The following is a 14,657-nucleotide window of genomic DNA, read 5'->3' as shown; positions in this document are numbered from 1 at the left end:
AATTTAAAATAAATAAATTTAAGAAAGTTGACTAATGTTAACTAAAAAATTAGTTACTTAGCATTATTCTTTATGCCAACATAGAAAAAATAAATAAAGTATTAAATTAGTCTTCTACATTTGGGCGTAATCTTGTTTTGGTTCTTAAAGTTTAAAGTGTCTTATTTAAATATAAAAAAATTTCATTTAACTTCAATATAGTCGCACTGTGAGGTCAAAGTTAAATAATTAACGGAATATCCTACATGACAGTAGTACAAGAATAAGATCGATAATTTGGAGAACAAGTTCAAGCTCCATAGGCACAAAATTAACCGTAAATGCATCAATACATTTATTTATCATTTTTCTTACAATTTAAATGAAATATTTTATATAAAACTAAGGAGAATGATAAATAAATGCATTAATGCATCTACGGTTGATTTTGTACCTCTAAAACTTGTACTTGTTCTCCAAATTATTGACTTTGTTCTTGTACTGTTGTCATGTAGAACATTCTGTTAATTATTTAATTTTAACCTTACGGTGGGACGGAAATAGATCCTCTCCAGTGAAAAAAATACTTGCTAAAAGAATAAAGTGTGATATTTTACCTTTAATTTTTTAAGTGGGACCAAAATTAAATAAGAAAGAGAAAGCAATGAAAGGTTAGATTGAACACTTGAAAGCATTCAATTTTTTTTTCACATTAAAATTAAATAAAACTTTTTTAAATTTAAATAGGAACAAAATAGGATTACGGCTATAAGAGAACAATTTAATACTTTATCCTAAAAACAATTATATGTAAAGATATAGAATGACATTATAAAAAATAGAAATAAAATTATTATTTTCCTATAAAATACATAGCATAGGCTTTCTATGACTCTCTCTCTCTAGGAGTCTAGGATACCAAAGGAACATTTCACAAGTAATACTGTTTGTGTCGGGGTGAACTGAATCTTTCTTTCTTCTTCTTCCTAAATACCTTTTTGGGCTTTGAGAGAATGGGGAAAAGGGGGGCCGGGGTAGGGGTCCGGAGTGAAATTGTTGATAGTAGAATTAAATTTATTCCTAATATGTGGCCATGGATAATTGTGGTTGAAAGTTGATACCAGCTTTGGGAAATTTAAGAGGATCACGCGTTTGTGTTTCTTAAAGTAGCCTCTGAAGGACTACAATCAAACATCAAGAAAAAAAGAACCAAGGAGATAAGAGAATGGAACATAATGATGAAATTTCAACATGCCTCTATGTGTTCTTTTAGATATTTGTGGGCTTCCCTACAAGGGATTACTGTTTTCTAATTTTATTGTTATTATTGTCATTTTTTTATGACGTGACTTAAATTCTAGGGAAATTATATATAGCACAAGTAGTTTGGACAAACAATTTGGACATGTCAATGTACAAGAGAAAAGTGTGTTCATGAGTAAATTAACATTTTTAGTCGTTAAAAATTTGAGTATTGAGAATTTTTATCATTAAGAATTTGATTAGTTCGAAAAGATTACTCAAACTAAATATTTTATATTATTTTTATCAAACTATTTAGATAATTTTATTGAAGTATTAAGTTAGCTAAAAATTTGCATAGAATTTTCGGTGTTCAATTGTATTATGTATATATTCGACAAAAAATAAAAAATAAAAAACTAGTTTATTATCAATTAATATTCGTTAATTCATTTTAAAATGTATAATTTAAAATTTTAAATTTTAAATAAACAAAATAATTTTCAAAAAATAGACCGGCTAGTATTAGTCATATGATAATTATTACATGCCTATTGTGACAAATGACGGAACCCTTCGGAAGCTATCATTATTTTGTGTCAAGGTGCGTATACCAAATTTTTCCTTCTCACTTCAATAGTTTATTGTGGATTTAAAGGAAAGTAGAACATGGCTAAAATGTTAGAGAAATAAATAACAAGATAGAGAACCGAAATGATTTTCAGTTCACTGCCATTTATTTTACTTTTAGCTATAATAAAAATAATTATTAATATATTTACCGATAATTAGATATTAATTATTTTATATTTTATCATTAAATTTTTTTTGTAACAATTATATAATTATCAGTAAAAATTTATTATTTAATAACTGCAAAAAATATATAATTATTATTATAATATATAATAATAATAAATATATAATTATCATAAAAATATAAATATATCTAGTGATTATTATATTATTGTCACTAAAAATATTTTGTGATGTATTAGCTGTGGTTATCTATGCATGCATAGATTAACCTTTTGTAGAATGATCTGCACTTGATGGTAAAGACGACCTGTCTTGCTATTTTGATGATCAATAATTGAATATGATGCAAGGCTTGCTAGTGTAATTGATTTTACAACAGATGTTTTGTTATTTTATTTTCTTTCTTATTATTATGTTTGTTGTAGTATATATATATAACCGACTTCACTTAGTGGGACAAGGCGTTGTTGTTGTTGTAGTAGTAGTAGTACATATATCTATAGGTAACCCTTTCTGCTCTTGGTCGGTTAATTATGTTAATAATTATATATATACAAAACTATGTATATAGTTTTCAATTGATCACCTAATTATTAACTTCCTTGCAGAAAATGATAGTTGATGAATGAACTAAAATAACTGAGTGATAGTTTATCAAAATTCATCTTAATTATATAATTGATACAAAACGATAAAGAAAAGCTAAGATATAAGATATCATAGAACTATTGCGTCCAAATGCTTTTATTGCAACTACTCTTTTTGATTTGATTATTGCTTGTAAATTGTAATACCTTTTTGGATATATACTTTATGAATGCAGTAGCTATCATTCAAAAGACTCCCAATAATTTGCTTTTAGTATGCCTTACCGCTCTCTTGTCGGATCAAAGTCATTAGAAATAGCTTACGATAGATTAGTTGAGACTGTGTTTCACCATTTAGGGTTTGTGCATGAATTAGAAAATTAATTATGAATTAGTTCTAGGATAAACCTCATAATTCTCAAATAGGAATAGATTTTGGAATTGTGTGAAGATTTTGGAATTAAGCTGCGCTATAAGCAAATAATTGGCTACCAATGTTACATATACACATTAAAAATTAGTTACTAAATCAGACAACCATATAAAATAGGTGTTACAACACAAAATATATATTAAAAATAAATTAAATAATATATATATATATATATATATATATATATATATATATCATTTTTGGATAACTAGTATACGCAAGACAATAAAAATACGTAACCAAAATTATTTCTTTGAAATATAGATCATAAGTCAAGTCTTGAAGGGTTATTTAAGCATTCGTTTGATAAAATCCCAAATTTATAGCATTCGTTTGATAAAATTAGAATAGTTAAAATTTACGATGTATAGATACTGATATAAATATGGGACACGATATAAAATATATAGACACATAAATTTTAAATTTTTGTAAGACACGAGGATTCGACATATATATAAAATATAAAATATTTGTTAGATAAATTGAATGATATTTTAATATTTTATTAATATTAAAGAATAAATTAAATTTTTAAGTACTTTTAATATCTTTTTTAATTATATAATGTATTTAAGATAATTTTTTATTTTAATAAATAATAATATATACTATTTTTAAACTCATTTTAACAATACATATTAAAAATAAGGATGGACATACTAACACATGATTATATTTAAGTGTATCTAAACATATCTGGAAGAAGATATTTTTTTTTATTAAAATACAGTTGGACTTCAATAAAGACACGTGTGTGTCAGATGAATGTCAATGAATATGATGTCTAAAATATATCTGATATGCAAATATAACAAACTCAACAAAATGTCCGTATTTTGTAGATTAAAATATTTAGGAAAATATTGAATCCAGCCCAAATATTTGAAATGTAACATATATTTCTCCTTGAATAAAAATAAATCTTTACAAATAATATTCATAAAATAATGCACATATATATATTCCATGCATGTACTTTAAGAAGGTATAAGTATTTCTCCTGCCTAAGAGCATAAGCTGATTACGTGTGCAATAATGATCCGTCGATTTAAATAGATATCTTGCCACCCTCCCTATATACTAGTTAGCATGCTTTCAAGATTCCAGCTCCAAATAAAAGGTTGAAAATCTTTATCTAATGCGTTGAATGGGAATAAAAGACCTTATGTAACATGCATTCAATTTGGGAATTGTTCTAATCAAGAACCCGCATCAATGCTAATTTTAATTTCCGGCTGATATGACGACAACCTACACTTTCTCATCAGTTCCTTTAACCCTTTATTGATCCCTTCTCTTCTTCAATTGTTTTTCATAGGAATAAAATTCATCAAAACCCTAAATTAGTTTCTAATAGTTAATTTTGTTTTATTTTTTATTTATTATTAATATCTGGACTTTTAAATTATATAACAAAAAAAAAATCAGCAATTCTTTATGAATTTTGGTGATTTGGAGTGAAGACTAAAATATTTTATTTTGCACGTTTAGGAATTGATATACTCATAATTTGAATGCTTAGATATTAGTAACTAATAAAATAAAAAATGGAAAATTAAAGTGATTGCTCAAAAAAATGTTTGGGAAAGAATTTGGGCTTTTACTTGGTAATTTTTTTTTCTTTTTTTGTGTCAACCATCTCTTAGGTTTACATTGGAAAGTTGTAATTCGGTATGTAAAACTACTTTAAGGGATAGTTTCGTTCAAGATTCAAAGTCACCATCAAAAACCATTTTTATGTAATGTTAAGCTCTAAGTACATTCACCGTCACATTTTAGTAGTAGATAAGAATTTGGATGGTGCAATACAATAACAATTATAGATGGTATTTAATATTATATTATAATTAATACGGGAGTTGAATTTAACTATCTTCTAGAAACTAACTTAAACGAAAGGATTGTCCAAAGATTTATAAATACTATTGCTGGTTTAATTTATTAAACTTCAAACATTATAATGAGGTATACTAATACCTTTAGAGGTACTAATGCCTAACATGGTTTTTGAATAGAAGTAAATACTAAATCGGTATCTGAAAAATTTTGGCGCTTATAAAATGGTATTTGACTTTTATTATTGATAAAATAATTTTTAAAAAATTTTAAAATTTGACAAAATTCTCCAACTGTAAAAGGATGACATCACAGTAAACGGAAAATACTGATGTGACCTCAGAAGAGAGTTCCGATGATGGCAGAGAGCTTCGACGATGCGGCGGAGAGATGCTGCCATGGCGGAGAGGACACTTCTTCTTTTTTGCCATGGCAGAAAGGGACGCGGAAGGGACCACTACAAGAAAAATGCTGAGTACCATCGGATTTACCATCGCAGAGTAGCGGTGGAGTTACCGTCGGATTTATCGGCAGTAAGGGCATTGAATTCGTAAAGTTAAGTAATTCCCTGGAGGATTTATGTTTTCGATAGCAAATTTGCCAGTAATATTTGGAGGGAAACAAAAAATAAATTAGCATGTTCTTTAGGGTCAGATTTACCGTCGAAAAAATCCGACAGCAAACCCAATAAGTGAAACGCTGCGTTTTGGTGACCCGCAATGGTTTACCGTCGAATTTTTCCAACAGTAAATCTGACGATAACTTGGATGGTAAATTCAAAGAGCGAACTATCTTTTCCCTCGTTCGAATTTCACTCTCTCTCTCTCTACCCCTTTCGCCCATCTCTCTCTCTCTACCCCTCTGCCCATTCTCTCTCTAACCCTCTCGCCTTCCCTGTCGCCGCCGGCCACCCTAAACCACTGCCTCTCCCTTCTCTTTCTTCCCTTATCTCTCTAACCCACTCTAACTCGGCCCCTATCACAGGGCCTCTATTCCTAACTCGTTCCGACTAGCTTCCAACTCTGGTGATCATTCGTTTGCCACTTCTCGCACTGGCAATATTATAGTGCCGCTACAATTCCTTTCATCTTCTGTGTTCCATTCCATTTTGGCAACCCATGTTACTATTCTGTTTTTAATTTCTGTTTTAATTAATTTTTGTTTTATTAATCTGATTTCTAGTTAACTAGATAGAATTAATTTTCTGTTAGTAGATTTTAAGTGGTTAGGATATGTTAGATTATATTAGGTTATTAGGTTCTGAATTGATAAAAAATATTTAGATTATTTGGATTATGCTTGGTTATTGTCGATTTTGAATTATTTGTTGCTAGTGTTGATTGTTGATTTGAAATTAGAGCTGCCAATTGCTATTTGATCTTGATTTTGCATGTTTAATATTTGTGCATGTCAAGTGTTCGTTAATATGCCTCAAAGCTTTTAATACAATTTTTGGTCTAATTTTTGAAAATCAATCCTTGTTTGCATGTTATGATTGTTATTATGCATTAATAATAGAATTTGATTTATTTTTAATTGACCAAAATTTTTGAATATTTTAATGATTGAGGCATTTATTTAATGGTATAAGGTTAATTAAGTTGGTCCTTTTTAACCCAATTAGGTCAACTTTGTATGTTTAATTGGTTTTTAATTAGAACATGTTCTGATTTCTATTCCTTATTAGTTCTGATTTATTCCGATTCTAATTAAAACATATTTTGATTATTGTTGATTTGTTCTGAACAATTTATTATAATTTATAACGTTGATTTGTTGTTCTGAATTTCTGATTATTATTGATCATTGTGTTAATTATTATTGATTTAGTTCTCTTTTTTGGAATTCTGAACTACGTTTAACGTAGTTAATTGGTATGCTATTTATAAACATGACGACAGATGGAGGTTCAGCTGATCAGGCTACTGGTCATGGACGTGTCGTGGTCGTGGACGTGTCGTGGTCGTGGACGTATCGTGGTCATAGGTTACCGGTTTAGCAGACCAGCCGTTCATCATGGTCTTTAACCCCAACTACGTCCCTCCATCGCCACCTCCAACTGCTTAGCATCCTGCTGCCACTGCGACGCCGCCTCCAGTGATGGAAGTCGCGGCCCCGGAGTCCTCTCATGGAAGTGAGACAGCTAATGCCGCTCCACCACCTCCCATCGTACGGTTGACGATTTGTCCTGATGGCAGCACGTGGTAAGTATCATTTTAAGTCTTTTATATTTCTGCATTATTGAATTGTTGAAAGTGTCTGATTGTTGATTCTAGTTTAGTGAATTTAGGGTTGTAGGTTTGAATAGATGAAAGTGTGTCATATTTTCCTGATTATTGAATTGCTGAAAGTATCTGATTATTGATTCTAGTTTAGTGGATTTAGGAATATAGGATTGAATGGCTGAAAGTGTTTCATGTTTCCTGATTATTGAATCGTTGAAAGTGTCCGATTATTGATTCTAGTTTAGTGGATTTAGCTTTGTAGGTTTCAATGGCTGAAAGTGTTTCATGTCTCCTGATTATTGAATTGCTGAAAGTGCCTGTTGTTCATTGATTGTTGACATTTGGTGCTGTTTAAATTAATTGTTGATGAAAAGATTTTGTGGCACATTCCAGTTATAGATAAAACCCTGCCAAACTTTCTATAAAATTTCTATATATTATGGTTATTTGCTTCTAAAGTTTTAATTTATATTGCCATATTGGTTTGTTTGTGGATTGTTAATAGGTTTGCGCCGAACAACAACACATGTACTCAGGAGATGACCAATGTTATCAAGCTGATGCACGACCATCCCTATCCCAGCTACATGAAGATCCCTTCTGAGACCAAAGAGCGATGGTTTTAGAAATGGGCGGTAATTAATTTTTTTTTAGTTTCAAACCTTTTTAGTGAGTTTATATATTCTATTTTGATTAACAAATTTTAAAGTTTCTTTGTGCAGCTACACTTTATATGGGATGCCTCTCACGATACCCTCATTAGGAAGATCCATGACCATCGAATGGGTCGGCGGCGGCAGCAGATGCTAGAGGATGTTCGTGAAGGGTGGGACCACCAGACGACCATGCTCCGACCGGAAATAAAGAAGGCTCTATTAGTTCACTAGGTTACTGATGAAGGTTTCAGGAATCGGCGTCTCACCAACAGAGCTATGGTATGCGAAATTGTTACTCCGAGGTTGTAAAATTTGTTGTTCGTTCTCTCCCTGGCAATGGCGCCAATAACTGGTGCACAATACCATGGTCCAAGTATAACTTCACAACTTCGCACAACTAACCAGCAAGTGCACTGGGTCGTCCAAGTAATAAAACCTTACGTAAGTAAGGGTCGATCCCACGGAGATTGTTGGTATGAAGCAAGCTATGGTCACCTTGTAAATCTCAGTCAGGTGGATATCAAATGGTTATGGAGTTTTCGAATCATAATAAATAAATAGAAAATAAAGATAGAAATACTTATGTAATTCATTGGTGAGAATTTCAGATAAGCGTATAGAGATGCTTTCGTTCTTCTGAACTTCTGCTTTCCTGCTGTCTTCATCCAATCAGCCCTACTCCTTTCCATGGCAAGCTTTCTGTAAGGGTATCACCGTTGTCAATGGCTACATCACATCCTCTCTGTGAAAATGGTCCAAATGCTCTGTCACGGCATGGCTAATCATCTGGAGGTTCTCGATTATACTGGAATAGGATTTACTATCCTTTTGCGTCTGTCACTACGCCCAACACTCACGAGTTTGAAGTTCGTCACAGCCATCCCTTCCCAGATCCTACTCGGAATACCACAGACAAGGTTTAGACTTTTCAGATCTCAGGAATGGCCATCCATGGGTTCTAACTTATACCACGAAGATTCTAATATCTCAGACTCGGTCCTCTGTATTAGATATCTAAGAGATACTCATTCTAGCTTGTTTGCATGTAGAACGGAAGTGTTTGTCAGGCACGCATTCATAAGTGAGAATGATGATGAGCGTCACATAATCATCACATTCATCATGTTTTTGGGAACAAATGGATATCTTAGAAACAGAATAAGTTGAATTGAATAGAAAAACAGTAGTACTTTGCATTAATTCATGAGGAACAGCAGAGCGCCACACCTTAATTTATGGAGTGTAGAAACTCTACCTTTGAAAATACATAAGTGATGAAGGTTCAGGCATGGCCGAGAGCCCAGCCCCCAAAACGTGATCACAGGATCAAAAATACAATCCAGGATGATCCGAAGATGAAAATACAATAGTAAAAAGTCCTATTTATACTAAACTAGTTACTAGGGTTTACAAAAGTAAGTAATTGATGCATAAATCCACTTCCGGGGCCCACTTGGTGTGTGCTTGGGCTGAGCTTGAAGTTTACACGTGGAGTGGTCATTCTTGGAGTTGAACGCCAGTTTGTAACGTGTTTCTGGCGTTCAACTCTGGTTCGTGACGTGTTTCTGGCGTTTAACTCCAGACTGCAGCGTAGAACTGGCGTTCAACGCCCTTTTGCGTCATCTAAACTCGGCCAAAGTGTGGACTATTATATATTTCTGGAAAGCCCTGGATGTCTACTTTCCAACGCAATTAGAAGCGCGCCATTTTGAGTTCTGTAGCTCCAGAAAATCCACTTTGAGTGCAGGGATGTCAGAATCCAACAGCATCAGCAGTCCTTCTTCAACTTCTGAATCTGATTTTTGCTCAAGTCCCTCAATTTCAGCCAGAAAATACCTGAAATCACAGATAAACACACAAACTCATAGTAAAGTCCAGAAATGTGAATTTAACATAAAAACTAATGAAAACATCCCTAAAAGTAACTAGATCCTACTAAAAACATACTAAAAACAATGCCAAAAAGCGTATAAATTATCCGCTCATCACAACACCAAACTTAAATTGTTGCTTGTCCCCAAGCAACTGAAAATCAAATAGGATAAAAAGAAGAGAATATACTATAAATTCCAAACTATCAATGAAACATAGCTCCAATCAGATGAGCGGGACTTGTAGCTTTTTGCCTCTTGAATAGTTTTGGCATCTCACTTTATCCATTGAGGTTTAGAATTATTGGCATCTATAGGAACTCAGAGTTCAGATAGTGTTATTGATTCTCCTAGTTCAGTATGTTGATTCTTGAACACAGCTACTTTATGAGTCTTGGCCGTGGCCCTAAGCACTTTGTTTTCCAGTATTACCACCGGATACATAAATGCCACAGACACATAATTGGGTGAACCTTTTCAGATTGTGACTCAGCTTTGCTAAAGTCCCCAATTAGAAGTGTCCAGGGTTCTTAAGCACACTCTGTTTTCGCTTTGGACCTTGACTTTAACCGCTCAGTCTCAAGTTTTCACTTGACACCTTCACGCCACAAGCACATGGTTAGGGACAGCTTGGTTTAGCCGCTTAGGCCAGGATTTTATTCCTTTAGGCCCTCCTATCCACTGATGCTCAAAGCCTTGGGATCCTTTTTATTACCCTTGCCTTTTGGTTTTAAGGGTTACTGGCTTTTTGCTCTTGCCTCTTGGTTTTAAGAGCTTTTGGCTTTTTCTGCTCGCTTTTTCTTTTTCTATTTTTTTTTCTGCAAGCTTTTGTATTCACTGCTTTTTCTTGCTTCAAGAATCATTTTTATGATTTTTCAGATTATCAAATAACATGTCTCCTTGTCATCATTCTTTCAAGAGCCAACATATTTAACATTCTTAAACAACAACTTCAAAAGACATATGCACTGTTCAAGCATTCATTCAGAAAACAAAAAGTATTGTCACCACATCAATATAATTAAACTAAGTTCAAGGATAAATTCGAAACTCATGTACTTCTTGTTCTTTTGAATTAAAACATTTTTCATTTAAGAGAGGTGATGGATTCATAGGACATTAAGACAAAGTTACTAAATACTAATGATCATGTAATAAGACACAAACATGGATAAGCACTTAACATAAAGAAAACAAAAAACAGAGAATTTAAGAACAAGGAATGAGTCCACCTTAGTGATGGTGGCGTTTTCTTCTTGAGGAACCAATGATGTCCTTGAGCTCTTCTATGTCTCTTCCTTGTCTTTGTTGCTCATCCCTCATTGCTTTTTGATCTTCTCTAATTTCATGAAGGATGATGGAGTGCTCTTGATGTTCTACCCTTAATTGTCCCATGTTGGAACTTAATTCTCCTAGGGAGGTGTTGATTTGCTCCCAAAAATTCTGTGGAGGAAAGTGCATCCCTTGAGGTATCTCAGGAATTTCTTGATGGTGAGCTTTCTCATGCGTTTCTTGAGCTCCATGAGTGGTCTCTCTTGTTTGCTCCATCCTTTTCTTAGTGATGGGCTTCTCTTCCTCAATGGGAATGTCTCCTTCTATGAAAGCTCCAGCTGAGTAACATAGATGGCAAATAAGATGAGGGAAAGCTAGCCTTGCCAAGGGGGAGGACTTTTCGGCTATTTTGTAGAGTTCAAGGGAGATGACTTCATGAACTTCTACTTCCTCACCAATCATGATGCTATGAATCATGATGGCCCGATCCACAGTAACTTCAGATCGGTTGCTAGTGGGGATGATGGAGCGTTGGATGAACTCCAACCATCCTCTGGCCACAAGCTTGAGGTCCAGTCTTCTAAGTTGAACCGGTTTGCCTTTTGAGTCAATCTTCCATTGAGCTCCTTCCACACATATGTCCAGGAGGACTTGGTCCAACCTTTGATCAAAGTTGACCCTTCTAGTGTAGGGGCGTGCATCTCCTTGCATCATAGGAAAGTTAAATGCCAACCTCACATTTTCCGGACTAAAATCTAAGTATTTCCCCCGAACTATGGTGAGATAATTCTTTGGGTTCGGGTTCTTACTTTGATCATGGTTCTTAGTGATCCATGCATTGGCATAGAACTCTTGAACCATTAGGATGCCGACTTGTTGGATGGGGTTTGTTAGAGCTTCCCAACCTCTTCTTTGGATTTCATGTCGGATCTCCGGATACTCATTTCTCTTGAGCTTGAAAGGGACCTCGGGGATCACCTTCTTCTTGGCCACAACATCATAAAAGTGGTCTTGATGAGCTTTGGAGATGAATCTTTCCATCTACCATGACTCGGAGGTGGAAGCTTTTGTCTTCCCTTTCCCTTTTCTAGAGGATTCTCCGGTCTTAGGTGCCATCAATGGTAATGGAAAAACAAAAAGCTTATGCTTTTACCATACCAAACTTAGAATATTGCTCGCCCTCGAGCAAGAGAAGAAAGAATAGATGAAGAAGAAGAAAAAAATATGGAGGAGAGGAGGGAGAGGTGTATTCGGCCAAGAAGGGGAAGAGAGGGTTGTGTTGTGTGAAAATGAGGAAGAATGGAGGGCTTTATATAGGGAGGGGAGGGGGGGTTAATTTCGGCCATATAGGGTGGGTTTGGGTGGGAAATTGATTTTGAATTTTGAAGGTAGGTGGAGAGATAAACCACTATTTTATGGTTTATCTTGTGCTCAATTGAGTGGTTTTCATCAACTCTTTACCCACTTATTCATACTATTTGCATGGTTTTACATTTGCCTTCCTAATTATGTGCTTCGATTGAAAACATGTTTCTTTGGACTTATATTTGCTAATATTAATCCTCTCTTATTACCATTAGATGCCTTGATATGTGTGTTAAGTGCTTTCAGAGATTATAGGGCAGGAATGACTCAGATGATGGAAAGGAAGCATGTAAAAGTGGAAGGAATACAATAAGTTGGAGAAATTGCTAAGCTGTCCAACCTGACCTCTTCGCACTCAAACGGCTATAACTTTAGCTACAGAGGTCCAAATGACACGGTTCCAGTTGCGTTGGAAAGCTAACGGCTATAACCTTCTCAATCCCAGGTTTAATGTTCTTTTCTGTTTAATTTCAGTTCCATTTTTTATTCACCTTAGTACTTTAATTGATATTTATCTTTTGAATAATTGGCTTATGACTTTCATGTTATGATTTTCTTTATTAATGCAATTGAGGTATTTTCAGATTTGTGATTTATATTTAGCTTTTAAAAAATCAGTAACTCAGGAGTTATCCAATTCAACAGCATAATTGATAATTGTTATCTTGCCAATTGAATTGAACTTCAATAATCCCAATCTTTTCTTAGGAAATAAATAGGATTCGAAGATCAAACTAATTAATCCCTTGACTTTCCTTTACTTTAGTAAAGGTTGACTAAGTGGAATTAAGATTCAATTTTCATTATCATTGATAAGGATAACTTGGTCTGGACTTCCAATTTCTAATACCTTGCCAAGAGTTTATGTTTATTGTTATTATTTTATTCCCTCTGCCATTGCTTTTCTAACTTTTTACCTTGATCCAAAAACCCCAAAACATACCTTTGCATAACCAATAATAAGAACATACCTCCCTGCAATTCCTTGAGAAGACGACCCGAGGTTTAAATACTCGGTTATCAATTTTAAAGGGGTTTGTTACTTGTGACAACCAAACGTTTGTACGAAGGGATTTCTGTCAGTTTAGAGACTATATCTACAACGCGACTGTTTTTATGAAATTCTTTACTGGCAAAAAATCCCAATGTCAAAATGGCGCCGTTGCCGGAAAATTGCAAACGTGTGCCTTATTATTGGTTATTGTAAATATTTTTTTTGCTTTTTGTTTGAATATTTGTTTTTATTTTTACTTTTTCATAAATTAAGAGGTTATTGGTTTTTATTTAGTTATTAAAAAATTTTTTTTTTCAAAAATTTGTTCTTAGTGTTCATCTTGATCTTCAAGTTGTTCTTCACGTTCATCTTAACCTTCAAGCTGTTCTTAGTTGTTTTCTTCGTTTTGATCTAAAAATTTGAAATTTGGTGTCATTTTATTGTTTTTCTCTTTCCTCATTAAATTCAAAAATATTTTTAATTTTTTTTTCGAAAAAAAAAATTTCAGATTTTTTTATTTTTAAAAATTTTTATCTTATCTTATCTTATCTTATTTCAAAAGTCAATTTTCAAAATTCAAATTTAAAAATTTTTTTTAAAAAAATTCAAAATAAAAAAAAATTTCAAATTTAAAAAAAAATTCAAATTTCAAAAATTTAAAATTCAAATTTCAAAATTTAATTTTCAAATTCAAAAATTAAATAACCTTTTAATTTAAATTTATTTTTATTTTTTTATTTGTTACTATGAACTCTCACCCCTTTGGCTATGAGTCTGGTTACAATTATGTTGCAGGAAGAAGAAATTACAATGAGAACAGGCATCAAGGTTGGAACAATCAAAGATGGGAGGAGCCACAAGGATTTGATCAACCCTCATGGCAACAAGCACCTCCAATGGACTATCAACAACCACCACCATATGCCTATGAACCCTTTCCTCAACATAACTTTGGACCATCACACTCACAAGCCAACTACCACCATTCACCTCCATATGACCCTAACCCTCAACCACCATACCAACCACCTTATGAGCCATATGAACCATATATAGAATCACCCCAATTCCAATCCAATCACTCCCAACCACCACCACTTTCTTTTGAATCATGTCCAAGTCCGGCAACTCGAGAAGCAGAAGATCGCCTAAGGGAAACAGTAATTAAATTTCAGGCAACCGTTCAACAACTGGGGCAAGTATTAATTCAATGGACTTCTAGATGCTTAAATACACAAGGATCAGCCACAGCCCCATGTGGACAGTCTAGTGAAGAGCATAGCATGAAGGAGATACCAGAAACCCCAGTGGACAAGACAGAGAATGAATTCGTACTAGAACAAGTAGAAGAAGCTGTCATTGTTCAAGAAGAAGAAGAAGTTGTTGAAGACTTAGGAGATGCAGAACCTCCATGGGAAAGTCCAGTCATAGAACC

This window comes from Arachis ipaensis, chromosome B10, assembly GCF_059453495.1.
Source record: "Arachis ipaensis isolate K30076 ecotype BB chromosome B10, ASM5945349v1, whole genome shotgun sequence".
NCBI lineage: Eukaryota > Viridiplantae > Streptophyta > Magnoliopsida > Fabales > Fabaceae > Arachis > Arachis ipaensis.
The sequence above is the reverse complement of the archived record's forward strand: the minus strand, read 5'-3'. Positions refer to the sequence as shown.